Genomic DNA, 16,095 nt, shown 5'->3' with positions numbered 1-16,095 from the left:
GAGTCTTAGTTTAAACATGAGGCCTCTAACTCCCACCAGTACAAAAAATGATCTTCAATTGGTGCCAAAGTGTCCATAGACCATGCTCAACATCTTCACTAAAACAGCATCCTGTGCATGCTTAAAACAGAAGAGAAAGTTACAAAACAGGAGCCACCACCTGCTTGGGAGTCAGCCTGAAATACACCAGCTGCAGCTGCTGCTCTGCTCAAACAAACAAGGAGCTGATGTTACACAATGCAGTTGCAAGGAAAAAGTAATCAGCAGCAGTATTAAATAATTTATTTCATTCATTCACATTTACTTCATTCGTTATCAATAAGGGACTGTTTCCCTTTACTTTTCTCCTCACTAAAACAGGTTTTCTATGCAATTTGCTCCCAGCATCAAGTTGGATACAATCCTTTTAAAACTAGCTGTTTAAAAGGAGAAAACTAAATTCTCTGGCATGGCTTTGGAAAATGAACATAATTTCTGTCACCAGTAGGGTGTCACTGGGGATTCTGTTTAGCCAGAAATGCTGTAATTAGGCTAGTGACTGAAACACGTTTTCAAGACCTCCAGAGCACGTGTCCCTCCACACAGCTTCTGCTCCTTGTGGGGGAATCGTGAGGCTGGCACTCCCCTGCTGCCACCACCACACCTCAGCAGAGAGGGACATGCCTTTAGCACCACTCCATGGCTTTCTGAACTGCTGACACTGCCAGTTTTCCTGTACCTGCAGCTGCTTGCTGTTTAGGCAGCTTCTATAATATTAGGGAGCTGCAATGACTGGTCTGGAGCCCGAAGCAGTATTTTCACTGTAAGCACTGCTGCTCAGCCCTTAGAAGTGCAGCTAAGTAATTCTGGGAGAATTTTATCTGACAAATGTAAACATGGTATGTGTGAATTTTCATTAATATTTCACATGAAGAAAACAAGGCTGAATCAATCAGATTGTATTGCAATTTAGCCACTATCCCTGGTGATAAGCAACCACACCAAACCCACAACTCTCTTCCGTTCCCTCAGTTTAAAATTATCGCAGATATTTCTTTGTGAACAGCTCTTTGCTTGCTGGACCTTCTCTCAAGAGCTTACTTACATATTTTGATTTATAACTAGTCTGAAAATGTTTTTAAGTTCTCTGTCTGCATTCTGTGCTCCAAAACACACAGTTCCTCCAGAGCCCTTCCCAACCCATGCTCCTTCACCTCTGCAGCTGCCCTTGCTTTACTGCACCTCCTCTTGCAGGGCTGCACAAGGCACAGGAGGAAAGAAGTCACCTGGCAGCAGAGACATCCACAGAAGGTGAAGAAAACAAATCCCACCAGCCTCAGAAGGCTTCATATCTACCTGCTAGTTATACAACAATTCTCCAAAGGTATCCAGGCTGTGGAACAGCCAGAGGGTTGAACTATATTCACAAAACCATAGGAGCTCTCCCTCAGATTAATACCAGAGTCTACTGAATTCAACCTGAGAGGCATGGACACCTTAAAAATGTGCAACCACAGAGCTGTGGACAACCTGTCAAAATTCTGCATTTCATTGCAAAGAAGCATCTAAGTCCTCGAATGGAACACTGAGCTAATGTCAGCATTAAGCCAGAAACATAAAGCTGTATAACAGCAATTTGAACTGATTTCAGAAGAAAGCTGAAAGTATCATACTAACAAAATGCACTTTATGACCTAGCCCACACCTAGTTTTAGACACCTCAGAGACCCTTAATGGTTTGGGGCTTTTTTAATTTGTAGGGGTTGTTTTCTGGGTTTGGTAATATTTCATTTACACGAAGGTTGAAGATTTTATGCCAATATATGCACTTGCACCATATTTCTTTAAATATGTTCCAGGAAATGCCATACTGATGAACTGCTCTGTAATATAATCCTTCAGACTGGAGCAATTCATAAGATCCCAAGAACAAAAAAGCTTTTTCAGCAGGTATGGTTAATCAGGAAGTGAGTACATGCCATATTAGTATCCCCTCAGGGTTTCCAGTCCTCAACCAGAGCATGGCCAGTTTGTTGTTTTGCTGGGAAAGCTGTCACAGGACAGACGGACTCATTAGAGTTCCATTTCCACGTTCTCTGGAGTTCAGAGCAGAAGTTTTGCCATGTCTACTCTGAGATCTTTATTGGTTGTAAACCATGACAGACTTGAAGGAAAATTCTCAGCCCTACGGTCCAAAAAGTTCACAGTGTAAGAAACAATTCACACCAAGGATAAACTGTGAAATGCATTCCTAAAGTGTTTTATTATCATTTTTTCTTTGAGCCTGGTGCTGGAGGTAGAGATCTCTTTGACACAAAGCCCTTTGTCCCACAAGCAGTGTAAGAGCTCCAGGGACAAAACTGCAAATTGGTTTCCAAGTCTATTTAAGGAATGGCTTTACAATCAGAAGAGGAAATGTGATATTCAAATCAAATGGCTACATTTTTCAGTAATAAAGGTGATGGGGCGAGATCTGCTCTAACGGCACCAAACAACAAAATGCAAATATTCTAGCACTGAGTGGCTTTGCATGGTCCAGTACCTGCTGAAGTCACACATTTCTGCCTGCTGACTTTGGTGAGGAACAAGGCTGTGGGGGAGCTCCTGGGGGACAGAAGCCCAGGGGGCTGGGGCTGGTGTCCCTGCCCCAGCACAGCGCAGCAGTCAATGGTGAGCAGCACTCTGGCTGCAGCTGCATCCCCCAGCACGTCACCATAAACTCCAGCTGCCCAGCAGCCTCTAGCAATCATCCACAAGGTTCCACTTATTCCATCACATGAACACCCCAAAAAGCAGTACTTTGAGGGACACAGCAGCTCTAAATATTGCACCTTCCTTCTCCCTGCTGGAGTAGACTCCATTTGAAGAGGATAACAAGTTCCATCAGGCTGGCACATCAGGCAATAACCATCCCAGAACTGAGGCACACGGCTCTCTGGAGCCTGGCAGGATGTGGCAGGTTGCACTGCTGAGCAGGGCAGCACTGCTGCACAGGGCAGCTAAGGGTGCCAGCACAGACATCCAGCCCAGGCCATCTCAAACACTACTGTTCCCAAAAACTCCACTGATAGGAGAATACAAATATACATGTAACTAAACTCAGGTATGTTTGTGATTAGCAGAGGAAGGGTTCTTAGTGTTCATATTAAGCTATTTTTGAACTGGTACAGTTACTTAGTGTTCACTTGCAAAAGTAGAAGGCTTTTATAGATTTTTGCCAGAGAATTAAACCAAAGGTTATCAAGTGACAGCGTAACATAAAGGCACCAAAGAGAATGGAGAAATGTCTATTTACAGGAGCAAAGGATCCAGCCTCCAGCATCCTCTGTGCATTCAAATAAAATGGACACACTGCAACCTTTCCTCTGGTGCAAAAAGTACTGGAAAATCACTTGGTGCAAAAGAGCTGTGCCTTTGTACTGGTTTGTCCTACGGAGCACATTGTATGCACTTGCTTTGCCCAATTCCCAAAGCAAGGCACCCAACCATACACCCCGCAGTGGGTGTGAAATCCAGCCACGTGCTGCTTCAGGGGTGTCTGCATAAACCACTGCTCAAAAATCAACTGTCAGTGTCACTGGCACTGGGGGCAAGTCAGTGCTCTGAAATGTGGCCACTTACGGGAAACACTCTGCTTGTCTAAGGGTCTGTCAACATAGGGGAGATTTACTGAGGCAATTATCCTGCCTGTAACAGGGCACTAACCTGCTACAGTCACACTGCTGCAACTCTTAGTACTGAAGTAGTTATCTGCAGTTCAGACTAAATTGCTTTGAATGCAATATAATTATTACACTGCCAGAATCATAACAGCAAATATCCCTTTGCAGACAAGTCCTAAGGAGCGAAAGGCTTTTCTGCCCTGGAAAAGATTAGGCAGATACAAATAATGAATCATCAGATTTTTTTCTTCCTCCCATTATCTGTCTCTGCTAACAGCCTACATGTCAGGAAGCTTGAGCTAATGGACTGGGCATGGGTTTAGGACAACGAGTGCCTCATCTCTGGTTTTCACCTGCTGAGTGACAGCAGGTAAGTCACCTGTTCTTTTTGCCTTTGGGTTTGTTAGCAGAACCAATATTTTTTCTGGCAAGTCAGTAGAGGCAAAATGCCAATTTAATAGTCACTGTCTAATTTCCCTATTTCAAATGTTTTTCTTCTTAACACTGATTAAAATAAACAGAATATCTATTGCTCCAGCATTCCACGTTACCACATTCCCCACAGAATTATGGCTCCTCTGCTCAATGCACCTGATGCTGACAGTTGCAAATTGTTTGTGAACTTAGAAACTATCTGAGCTCAAAACTCAGGTCCTTTGTGTGAGTCCTACCAGTGTAATTCTCTGGAAATGGATGAGGAAGAGCAAAAACACATTTGATACAATACTGTTACCTTCAAGCCACAGAGGAAGAAGTTCTTTTTTTTAACATAGCATTTTACCTTCAGTGCTGCAGAGATGCATGTGATGACCTGCAGTGGTCACAGATCTCCAAAAATCAGTCTTTCTACATTAGCTCACCCTGCTAGAATGACTGGGACATGGAGTAGGTCAGTATCTGATTGAAATGACCTTGAAGTCTATTTGCTGATAGGTCAGTGTTGGTCTAGTCTCAAAAACCACACCTCACCACAACCCAAGAGCTGTCCTGTGTCACTGTTCCAGACCATGATGTGCTGCAGAGACAGCAGCACCTGCCAGCCAAGCACTGGCTTGTGGGAGCCTGTGTGCCTCTGGAGAGCCTGACACAGCATCTCATTCCTTTGTCAGCCCTGTTCCCAGTGAAGCCTCTATACGGTCTTCATAGGAACCAACCTATGCCCTAACTAGGAGGCTTTCAAAATTATGGGATAGATAACATCTTGCATTTGAGGGCTGAGTGGCTGGACCACCAAAATGAGGCAAAAGCCTTTCTTTGGGGTAGCTAAGTCAGAACATTATTTTCTGAGAGTGATTTTCTTTGCTGGCTTAACTGACAGGTGGGAGCAAGGGGCAATCTTCCTTCTGATTTTCAGGTGCCTGCCAGCACACAGGGACGTGGGCACAGTTGCCAGAGGCTCCAGCAGGTGCCCAGTCATGGTGAGAAGCAGCAAAGCTCCACAGCCCCCTGAGGCATTCCTGATAGAGAGTTCCACAGCGGGGATGCTCAGCTTGGCATCACCAGTGGGGGAAGCACACCATGCTGCAAAATGACCAGTCAAGAGCTCAGCTGTGCCCCTCACTGGGGTCTGGACCCTGTACAATGCCCTGTACTCAACACACACTGTACCCTGCCCACATTTCACTGGGGCATGGCATGGAAGAAGTGTTTCAGAGACAAAGAGTCATGAGAAACTTCTAAGCAGATAACAACTTGACATAAACGAGAGGAAGACAGTACCCCCCTTCAGACCCAACCTGCAAATAAGTGAAAAAAGATTGTGCTCCCAAGGCAACAACACAACATGATTCAGATTAAAAGCCAGTGATTTGCCACTATACTCCTGAGAACACCTTGGGATGTGAATTTTTCCCTAGTATCTTGGAATAGCAAAGTGTAAATCGTGTGAAAAGGTATATATGTCCCTCTCCACCCAGCTGGGACAGGCCACAGTTAGCAGCTAAAAGAGATGTGTCCTTTGAAACACCAGTGAGAAAAAAACATAGTGAGTGTGCCAGCACACGAACATGAAAATATCAACCTTTTTATTTCCTCAAAACATGGAAGATGTGCATCCATACTGTTTTCCACAAAGCTACTAAAATGAAAAACACTAGGAACATCTCTCACAGGAACAGTTTTTGATAAATAAAAGCAAAGGTGGGAATACATAAAGGTAGCATTTGCATGCTTTCCATTGGACATTTTCACTGAAATGTCTGAAATGTCTCTGTGAAATCCTGGACTCACTGAGATTTGAATCACTGAGATTCAGTGTAGATGAGGTCTTCCACTCAAGAGAAAAGGTATTTCAAATTTAAGTTATCAGTGGTGATAACACCTGGAAACTTCCTGTCTTATCATATCACTTTTTTACTCAAAAGTGTCCTGAAATACTTAAGTTAGTATGTCTCTGAAATATTCATAGCTTATTAAAGTATAACTGGCATATGCTGCAAATACTCACTTCACATAATCAAGTGACCAGTTCATGACCTTGCAGGTATTATAATGTGCACACCCTTACCTGACAAACAGAAAAATTGGATTTCATCCATGTGGACCACACTTCCAGACACATAATGTGATTCTTGGGTTGCTTTCTGCAGGGCCAGGAGGTGGACTTTGATGATCCCTGTAGACCCTTCCAACACAGGATACTCTGTGATTCTATTAGCAGAATGACACATTTTAAAATCAGTATTCCCAAAGCGTGACTCATGTAAGTGTTGCACTGTACAGCTTTATACTTTTGAATGAGTTTTTTCATATTTGCTAAACTAAAGAAACATTCAAGTCTTTGAAGGCATGGGGAAAAGTTTGAGACATTAGGCTGTACAACAGAAAAAGAGATCACACAAGCTGAGAGATGACAAAGATCAGCACGACATGGCTACCTCACTTCTGGGGTGCTTTTAAGAGAAGCATTAGATATTCAGGAGATGCTGAGTATTTACCTTCAGAGAAAAATCAAGCCCATCTGAAGGTGCCAGACAGCCTACCCTTGAGTTTCACTTCTACTGTGCCAAGAGACATTCTGCCTCACCTCAGCAAGCCTCTGAAAACCCCATGAAGGTGCCCTACTCTAGGACATGTGGATATCACAGCACTGGGAGTCAAAGAAATATCTGGAAAAGTCATCAACCTCAGTGGGAGTGCTGATTTCCTTCAGGGTTTTTCTGTGGCTTGTTTTCAGTTTGGTGCTTCCTTAATATTTAATCTTTGGCCTGGCATGGCAGCACTGAGTGGGGAGCAGCGTGGGTCATCCCAGGCAGCATCTCAAGCTGCAGTGCTCCAAGCAGCTGCTGCAGGCACCAAGGGAAGCTGCACATGAAGGGCATTGTGCACTTTTTAGGTGTAGGTTGTCAGCCAAGTTGCTACGCCTGACACTTTTTTGGTGCGGGCACTCGTTTCTAGGAAACACTTTGGTAAACAACTTTGAAGTCAAAATGAAAAATTACAGCCTGAGTGCTTTTTTTGCTTTTATCCACTGTACCTTCATGACTGTACTCGTCCATTTAAATGGCAAAGCAGTGCTGAATGCAAACAGCCTCCTTCTGCAGGCTGTCTCCACAGTTCAATTACCAGTGCTTTAACAGTGCTAATTAGCATTCCTCAGAGCTAGATCTCTTTGAGTGACAGGTAACCATGGAGAGTCACAATCCTGTAGGTGATCAGCAAGAGTCTGACTTTTCTTTTTAATTAAAAATTAGAAATGCCTTAAACAAAAATAATAATTCACTGATTTATGCTATTATCCCAGGGTTGCCAAGCTGGTGAGAATAACATTAGTGTAGTAAAAATGAAACAATTTTTAAATGAATAGACTAGGGCGATATAAAGGAGAGCAGGTTTATTATCTGTAACAAGAGATTGTACTCATAATGATGGTACAAAATAGTAGACACTTCTCCAGAGAGTTGGCATGGAGACCAAAAATAGGACACTTTCCTGAATGTGGGATGGGATTGCCCCAATTTATTTTAGATTTTAACAAGATAGATAGATAAATACTAAGTCTGTTGCACAGATAGAAATTTCATAAGGATATAGTTTCAGTAAAATTTAACCATGAGTTATACTGAGAGATAATATTGCACCTGGTGCAAGTGGGAGCCAAGACTGGAAATTGAATCAGCCAGATAATCAATTAGTGAAAATTGTTTTCAATGTAACTATGCCATTTCCCGTCAGCTAATGATCTAGGTCTCCTTCCAGAAATGGACTCCAGCAGCAAAAAATTCAGTCATATTTTTGAAAATGGCAGTGGGTCTAAGTCAGCAGTGTTGGCCCAACCAAATCTGAATATTATTCGTCAACAAATAATAAGGAACATTTTTAAGCTGAACATTCCAAAGATAGGAGGACCGATACATGAATGTTTGTAATTATGAAATATTTCCCAAGATCAAGGAATTTCAACTCAGCAAATTCATTAATTGTAGAGTCTAATGAAAATAACTGCATATAAGACAATAAAAGAAAACAGATGATTGAGCAAACATTTTTCTTATAATCAACAATCATAATGCAGAATTCTAGCCATTGTTCAGAGGCATAATTACAGCTGTTAATTGTGAAGCATCTATTCAACAAGGGATTTTTAAAACTTCCCCATATAATTTCTTTCCTATAGGCAAAAATTCCAAAATCCCCCAAACACCAAAATCAATATGATTTGCTTTCATATGGAGGGATTTACATCTTTAATCTAAATGAGAATAAGATTTAACCTTATACAGGAAGGAAAGAACTAAGAGTAATTTCATCCCTATCAAAATTTCTGTCAGATTCTCTTGTTTAATTAACACTTCCATCTAAAATTGAAATATTAACCAAAAAGTTAATTTCTACAAGCCTTGGGAGGAACACTTTCCTAAAAACACGAGTAAAAAAACCCAGATAGCTTCCAATTTACTGAGTATAAATATATAATAGGGAGTAGTAAAATAAATACCCTATTTTCTGCTCATTTATTTAATGTTTTAAGCTGACAAATGGATAACAAAGTACATATCTATAGCTGTCAAGGCTATGCAAACAACCAGGGCTAATCACAGTTTTGCTGAAGTTTATAATATAGTCAAAGAAAGAAAGAAAGAAAAAAATGATGAGACATCTCTGAGTCTAATATTATCTTTCATTTCTTTCTATATTTACAAAAATATCAGTCACTGACAGATTTTTAGCTCCACTGAATGCTCTGAACTTTTTTCTTTCTGAAGGAGAAATTTTACAAGCAAACAAATCAGAGCTTTGGCTTTGTGCTGTTCAGAGACTCAAGTGCTTCCCACCCTGTGAGCTGCTATCCAGAGAGATCTCAGCACAGCCGTAGCACCAGGCTGGCTCAGCCCCAGCCAGCCCTGCTGACTCCCAGGAAATTCAGTTTGACTCTACTGGTTATCCACACACTCAGGCACACGTCTCCAAATTTTTGGTTTGGTAATCATCTTCTTAATCTCATATTTCAAGGAAATAGTAAATTCAGTTTTATGACAAAGCTATTTTTGCTCTAAATTCAGTCTGCCTGTGTATCCGTGCAGAACAGTTCATTCAAATACCACAAACTTCAGTCTCCAGCATGGACAGAAAATTCTTAATAGAAGACAATTAATTAGCAGAAAATAAGTCTCAGAATAAAGGCAGCCTGCTTTGGAGACCAGGTTTGTCAGCTTGTTTTGAAAGCTGTTCTGCTTTTTCTACTGCAGTGCAAGGGAAGCAGCAAGGGGAAAGAGACAGCTTATGCAGGAATGGGGTAGGAAAATAAACCCACCACTCTCTTGCCACAACTGCTCCTGTTCCTGCTCTTGGAAAGAAACTCTTTTTTTTATCTGCTAAACTATCACCTACTTAAAGAGAAAGCAGATTTGAGCTACTACAAAAATGACAAAGGTTCCTGGCAGTAAGTTGCAGATTTAAAGAGGTAACAGAAATAACCATCATCTAAAATGCTGAAGAATTTTTTTTTAAATAAATGTGTTTGGTTCAGATTTTTTCATTAAAATCATTGAACATGAAATGTTCTATAATATTACTGTGCTATTTAACAGATTATATCTTTCTTGATTCACTTGTCTAAATAATCACATCCTGGCAAGTTTAGGGTTTCAAAGATTAATTATCCTATCCAAAGAGTATTAATTTCTTTCCCTTCTTGTTGATAAAGTTATCAACATGCTTATATCATACTAACAGGTTATGATCCACTCTCTGCAACATCAGAAATGTTGAAATACAAAACAGGCTCTCTGCTAGCTCTCAGCAGAGGGATGAAGTTCACTGACAAAGGGAGCTGATAAATTCCCCCAAAATGGCTCTTAGAATTTCTCAACAACATTTCTCAGTACTACAGCCTCCATGCCTTGCCCTGTGACTGCCAAGCTGGAAGGACTGCTAACTGAAATATCTTGGTTTCTTTCCCAAAATCTTTGGCAATATCTCCATTGCTCTCATCCCTCCCTGAAAAATCAGTGCAAGCAATCAGATTACCTTCAGTAGAACTTGTACCAAGACTTAAATGTGCTCCTGTTACCAATTCTGTAATCGATTCTGATGGATATTTTGGTATTATTAAATATTTATAAAACTAAAGAATTTTATATGTTATTATTTTTCCTATTCACTGACAGAAACCCTCTGGTTTTGAAAATTGGCCAGCATTTTTCTGAAATCACCCTCTGCTTCTCTTCTTTCAACTTTAACTTCACACATCTTAAAAACAAAAATAACCTCAACCCAGTCCAGTGTTCCCATTAATCTACATATAAGTAGGCATCATAAGGCAATATCAACAATATTTTCAATTTTTTATCCTTAAAAGGTCCGTAATTCTTCACCAGCCTTTGACTGTGGAGATAGCTCCCAAAAGCAAGAGTTTTCACAGGTGGTGCTTTAACACACTGTCTTTGTCCCTGCTGTGATAACCTCATCTTGCTTTCATGATTTCTTTATGTTTTGAAATGTTTACAAATTGATACAACCCATTTTCTGAATAACATTGTTGGGCATTCTAAAACTCTGCTGTTTAGAGTCCCTCTGGATAAGAGAACAATTATATAGCTGAAAATACTTCTTTCAAGATAAGAAGCAAAACCTACTGCAAACATTAAATTATTAAAGTGAAAAGATTGCTCTCCTGAAGAATAGAAGTTAATTCTGTAAGCTGTGCTTCTTGCTGCAGAGCCCAGGCTGGCTGGGGTTTCTGGCTCCCTCCCCAGGTTGAGGCTTGCCCTGGGGGTGCCAAGCTGCACCCTGCCTCAAGCCCTCAGCCACCCCTGCAGGCTGAGCCTCAGCTCAGGGCTGTCACCTCTTCTTAATTGCACCCTACGCTGGATTTCCATCAGCCTCAGAAGAGCTCCCAGGTGTGTTTCTGCTGCCTGCGCTCAGAAGCAGGCACACTGCCCGTGGTCAACAAGGAACCCACCCTGCTCCTGACTCCAGCACAACCTAAGAGCTCAAAAGTTGAGTGTGGCCCTCACTGTTATTTATTTTCCTATTATATTTTGTATTAGGTCTATTTGGGAGTAATTTTATATACAATGGTAAACTGAGATTGGACTGTGGATCTGTTCTCGGGCTCCCTTGTGAAAGCACACTTAGGAATGGTGGTTTTTGCCATGTGGCTAAATTTTGGTTAAATATGCATGGCACAAGAAAAGAGAGGCTGTAAGCCAGACATTCAAGACAATAACTTTTGCATCTCTGTTTTAAAGAGGCTACTGGAAAAGCTGCTGGCAGCTGCAAAAGCCCTGCCTAGGTTGGCTGCTCCTTTCAGACTTGGTGTCAAAATGGAAAATTTCAGCGCTGTCCAACGGAGATGCTGCATTTTGACTTTCCCAAGAACAGGATAGAAAGTGGAAACTAATGAAAGCCTACTCCAGTTTTTCCTTTGGTAGCAAAGAGGCTGAAACACATCTGAAAGCCTGGAAAGAGAAAAAGTAGGCTGCTTCTTCTGATTCCAAACAAGAGGAATTAATTGCAAAGAAAGAAAACATTAACACAAGATCGCATATTGAGTTTAAAATGTACATATGCAAGTAGCTGTGCACATGTTAGAAAAATTCAAAATGCATAGGGGATAAATTTAAGTTTCAGCAGTGTTAAGAAGCTGTTTGCTACTTACTTATTTTGGCAGGCCATAAGTGATTTTTATATTCAGCAGAACAGGACAGAATGTATTTCCTTTAGGTAGAGCAAACTAAGTATCTTGCAAGGAAAGGCTGCATTGTTTTGTTCAAACTAAAGAGAAATAGCTGATGAGTGAATAAGAGCATGATCTAAAGCCTATTGAAATCAATGGAAAGATTCTCATTGACTTCTCCAGGCTTTGGATCAAGCCTCAAAAGAGCAGCTATTTCTCTCTGATACAGCAAGGAATCAATTCCCTCTCCCAGCGGTACTCTAAATAATTCAATATTTTGTCTCAGATCATTTCCTAAGAAAAATGATGAGGATGTTGTTTAAGTGGGTGATACCCTGAAGTGACAGAGTTTACAATGCATTCAGCCATGTAAAACCTGCTCTGTGCCGCGCGGCTGCACAAAGGCGGGCGCTGGGAGCACCCTCGGACGCTCAGGAGTCCCTGCTCCGCCGGCCGAGGGACAGCGCGGTCCCGCTTCTCCTCCCCGGCCAGGAGAGACGAGACGGAGGAGCTTTCCTAAATCACAAGGAGTGCCCACACCGTGACAATTCTTAAAAGAAGCAGCAGTATTTTATCTTTGCAGTAAAATCATTATCTCTTTGCACAATTTCTTTATGTCCACAGAAGGGCAACAAATGCAATGCTAATCATGTTATTTACCAACACAATTGATGCTCTCACCATTCTTCAATGCTTTTGCTTTATAGAGCAAAATACTATATGGAAATTATATCTTCCTTCTCAGCTCTTTTTTTCTACATGAAAAATTAATCAGTACAAAGCAAACCAGCAATAGATTGAAGAACTCTGCCCCAAACATCAGCAAATTTTTACTTACTAAATTTTACTCTCCTACCATAATCTGGTGGCCTTCTGCTCACTAATCCTTTGCTCCTGTAAACTAGAGAAGCCTGCTACAAGTTGCTTACGAGGAGTTTGGAGGTGAGGCACAGGATCTGTGCTGTCTCCTGGATACAGAGGCTGACAGGAGCACAGCCCAGCTCCCAGCCACGCTTCCTTTGAGCCAGCAGCAGAGCAGTGCTGGGAGGACTCTCCCCATTTGCACAGAACAGCAATTTTTAATACACCATTTTAAGGGGGAGTGTGGAAATAATCCCACTTCTCCACTCCCACCTGGCAGCTACCTAGAAAGAGCTGACAAATGGGCAGGATGAAATTGGTACTGAGTTGCAGCTGGGGTGATGATCCCCCTTCCCTGTGAGGTGCACCTGTGGGGAGGCACTCACCAGCAGCACCTGTGATAACTGCAGACATGGCAGCCCTGGCATATCCCTCTCTTCTTACCCACACAAAGCAAAGCCACACTTTCATCATCATTTGGGGAGAAATACTAATCAGCACCTGTCCAAGCATGCTCCAGTTTCCCTGGCAGCCTCCTTGCTGCCTGCACACAGCTGTACTCACATCTCCTGCTCCCTGTGCATTTCAGGTGCTTACAGCACGGGGTGCTGCCTCAGGTGCACTGTGGTGCCAGAGCCAAAGCTTGTCCTGACTCCTGTGCAAAGCTTGGAAATCCCCACTCACAGAGAGAAATTTGCTGCCAAGGCCAGCTTCCCCTGCCAGCTCTTCCATAAAAGCAGGAAAAGGGACAGGCTCTTCCCTCATTGGGGCTGCTCAGTTTCAGATTAGTTTTGGAGATCAGCTGGGCATTTCTGCCAAAGCCCACCCTGCTGCTCAGCTGGGCCAGCCAGCTGCTGCCACCACTGGCACAGCTGGGCCAGCCACGGGGCATGGCTGACTGCCCAAAACACTCGAGAAATCATCCTCACAGCTGGTACAAAATACACCTGCTCTCCTCTCACACACCAGGAAGTGGCTGGTCTTGGCAAGGCCAGAGAAGGGGATCCTCAGCATCCTTCCTCGGCCGTTTGCCTAACACTGCAACATACTGCCTGACTTCCCACCCACCCCCACAGTACTTCTGCTCTGTTGGGTTTTCTGGCTGTTGCTGTTTAGGTGGCCTGGAAAGGCCCAGGGATGGCCTTGGAGAGCCGACGCTTCAAAGAACGAGGAGAGACTTCTGATCTTGTCTCCGTCTCGGTGTTTATTAATTGTTTATCTAAAAGATTTTCTTTCAGCCCGACAGAGGTCTGCACAGCAAGTCAGCCATGGGCACACTGCGAGCCCCCTGGGCGGTCACTTATCTTTATACTCGAAGTTACGTATACAATATTTACTATTTCTCCCCAATACCTTCTACCCTTATTAACCGGTGCACTTTTAGTAATGACCAATCCCAAAGTGCCACCACCACCACAGAAGATGGAGGCCAAGAAGAAGAAGAAGAAGGACAGGACACGCCCCAATTCCTCCATCTTACTTCTTTAGACCCCCCTGTACCAAAATCCTAAACCCTGTGTTCTACACTTTAACTAACTTATCCCTTCACCATTCACCCAGTGAATTCCTCCCAGCCCTCATACAGGTGTCATTTCCTGTGTAGGATCAAAATCCTGCCACCAGACACTTCTGGCAACATTCCAGGATTCCCGAGCCCCCCAAGGGTGGTCTCGGCCTCTCTGCACCTCCATCCTGAGGTGCTGAGATCCCACACTGCTCAAGTTTCAAAAGATTATATTATTTGCTAAATTGAGCTGCTATCCAGGAAAAGGCACTCAGAGTATTTCTGATGCATCCTTCAATTTTGTCATGAAATGCCCTTTTGATTTCTCAGGGATTGGGACATTTAAAAATTATTAATTCCAAAGACACGATAATAATCAGATAATGAAAAACAAACAGCATCCAGACTTTAGAAATTGAAAAAAAATTGTAGATAGATGAGTATATTCCAGCAAATTTAATTGTTGCTTTTATATTATTGTCATGAACTCTCATACTTTTCTGGAAAAGGCTTTAAAATAATGCAGCAAGGAGCCCTTAGCTCTATATCTTTTCATTTAAACAGTATTCCCAAACCTTTCAACTCAGATTCCTCCTCTCAAATAGTTTTTTTCATTAAACAATTTGTTGCAATACCAAGGGGAATTTGGCAAAATAACGTATTTAGGAGTCACTGTACAAAAAATATGAACAATCTCTTTGATTTGCTGTGTAAACCTACAAAGATGAATTAATATCAACATCACCCAGCCATTTAAAATTGCAGTAACAATGCTTCACGAGCAAACTCTAAGACTAAAAACAATTAGAATTCCTTGGTTTAATTCACATTTTAAATTGGGTTTTAAAGACAGCATAAACTGCTTTTTGCAGTTTTGTTATGAGCAAAAGACAAGAATAAATATTATAGTTAGAAGCTTTGTTTTAGTACAAGCAATTTGAACTAGTGTTTATAAATAAAGCATTTCACATTCTTGCACAGAAATTTAGGCACTACACACAGAGGACACATGTTTCTTCCCCCCTTATCACATATGAGCACCAAACTGGGTCTTTACCCCCTTTCATTGTGCCTTAGGCTCCGCACCTTGCCTGTCACACTGAAAAGACTACAATACACATCTGTGTGCATCACAACAGCCTCATCAATAAGGCATAGAGTAATGCCTATGTGTACCTCCACCCTGCACCTCCAACCATTTCATTTAAAGAACAGGATGGGACTCTGTCACAGTCCCATGAGTAAAGGGGAAAGGCAGTGTGAGAATTTAAGAGTGATATATATCTAACCACAAAAAGAAATTAGTTGCTAAAACACCACTTCCTTTTCTAATGAGCAAATTTATACAGCAATGAATAAAATAAATTTGAGGGCTGCTATTTATTACAAGCAAATTAAAAATGCTTAGAGCACACAGAAAGTGAATTTATCAGGGAAGACACTGCATCCAGTTTTCAAATGTATTAACCCCTGACTGAGATGCGGGAGAAATGTTCAGCTTTTTCTTTAACCAACCTTGGTCCATGTTATTAAACACTCCCTGCACTGTTGATAAAAACCAGTGGCACAGGAGACCCCACACTGGCTGTCCTGTCTCTTTTCCACCCCAAGCATGGCTCTGCCTTTAGGAGGCTCCCAGCCGGATCCCACACTGCCAGGAGCATGTGTACGCCCGCTCTGCTGCCAGACACACAAAACCTCATTGCAGCCCCTTTGATTCTGTACTTTCTGTCCCTGCCTAGATAACTTTTCAGAAGCTGACAGAGCCTTTACAATTTAATTGGTGTTGACACCTTTTGAAGCAATGCCTTGAGGCGCCGAGGGTCATTGTCTACTTTATCCTGCTTTTCTGCGGCTGCCTCCATTTGGCTACCTTGCAGCCTGTGGTGCTGTGGTGGCCCCTGCACTCTTCATTCATGTTTGTACTTGTACTGAGTCCCGTTACAAGGACCCTTGTTAAATGCCCAGCA

Source organism: Ammospiza nelsoni, chromosome 9, assembly GCF_027579445.1.
Source record: "Ammospiza nelsoni isolate bAmmNel1 chromosome 9, bAmmNel1.pri, whole genome shotgun sequence".
In the NCBI taxonomy this organism is placed as follows: Eukaryota; Metazoa; Chordata; class Aves; order Passeriformes; family Passerellidae; genus Ammospiza; species Ammospiza nelsoni.
Note: the sequence above shows the minus strand (reverse complement) of the source record.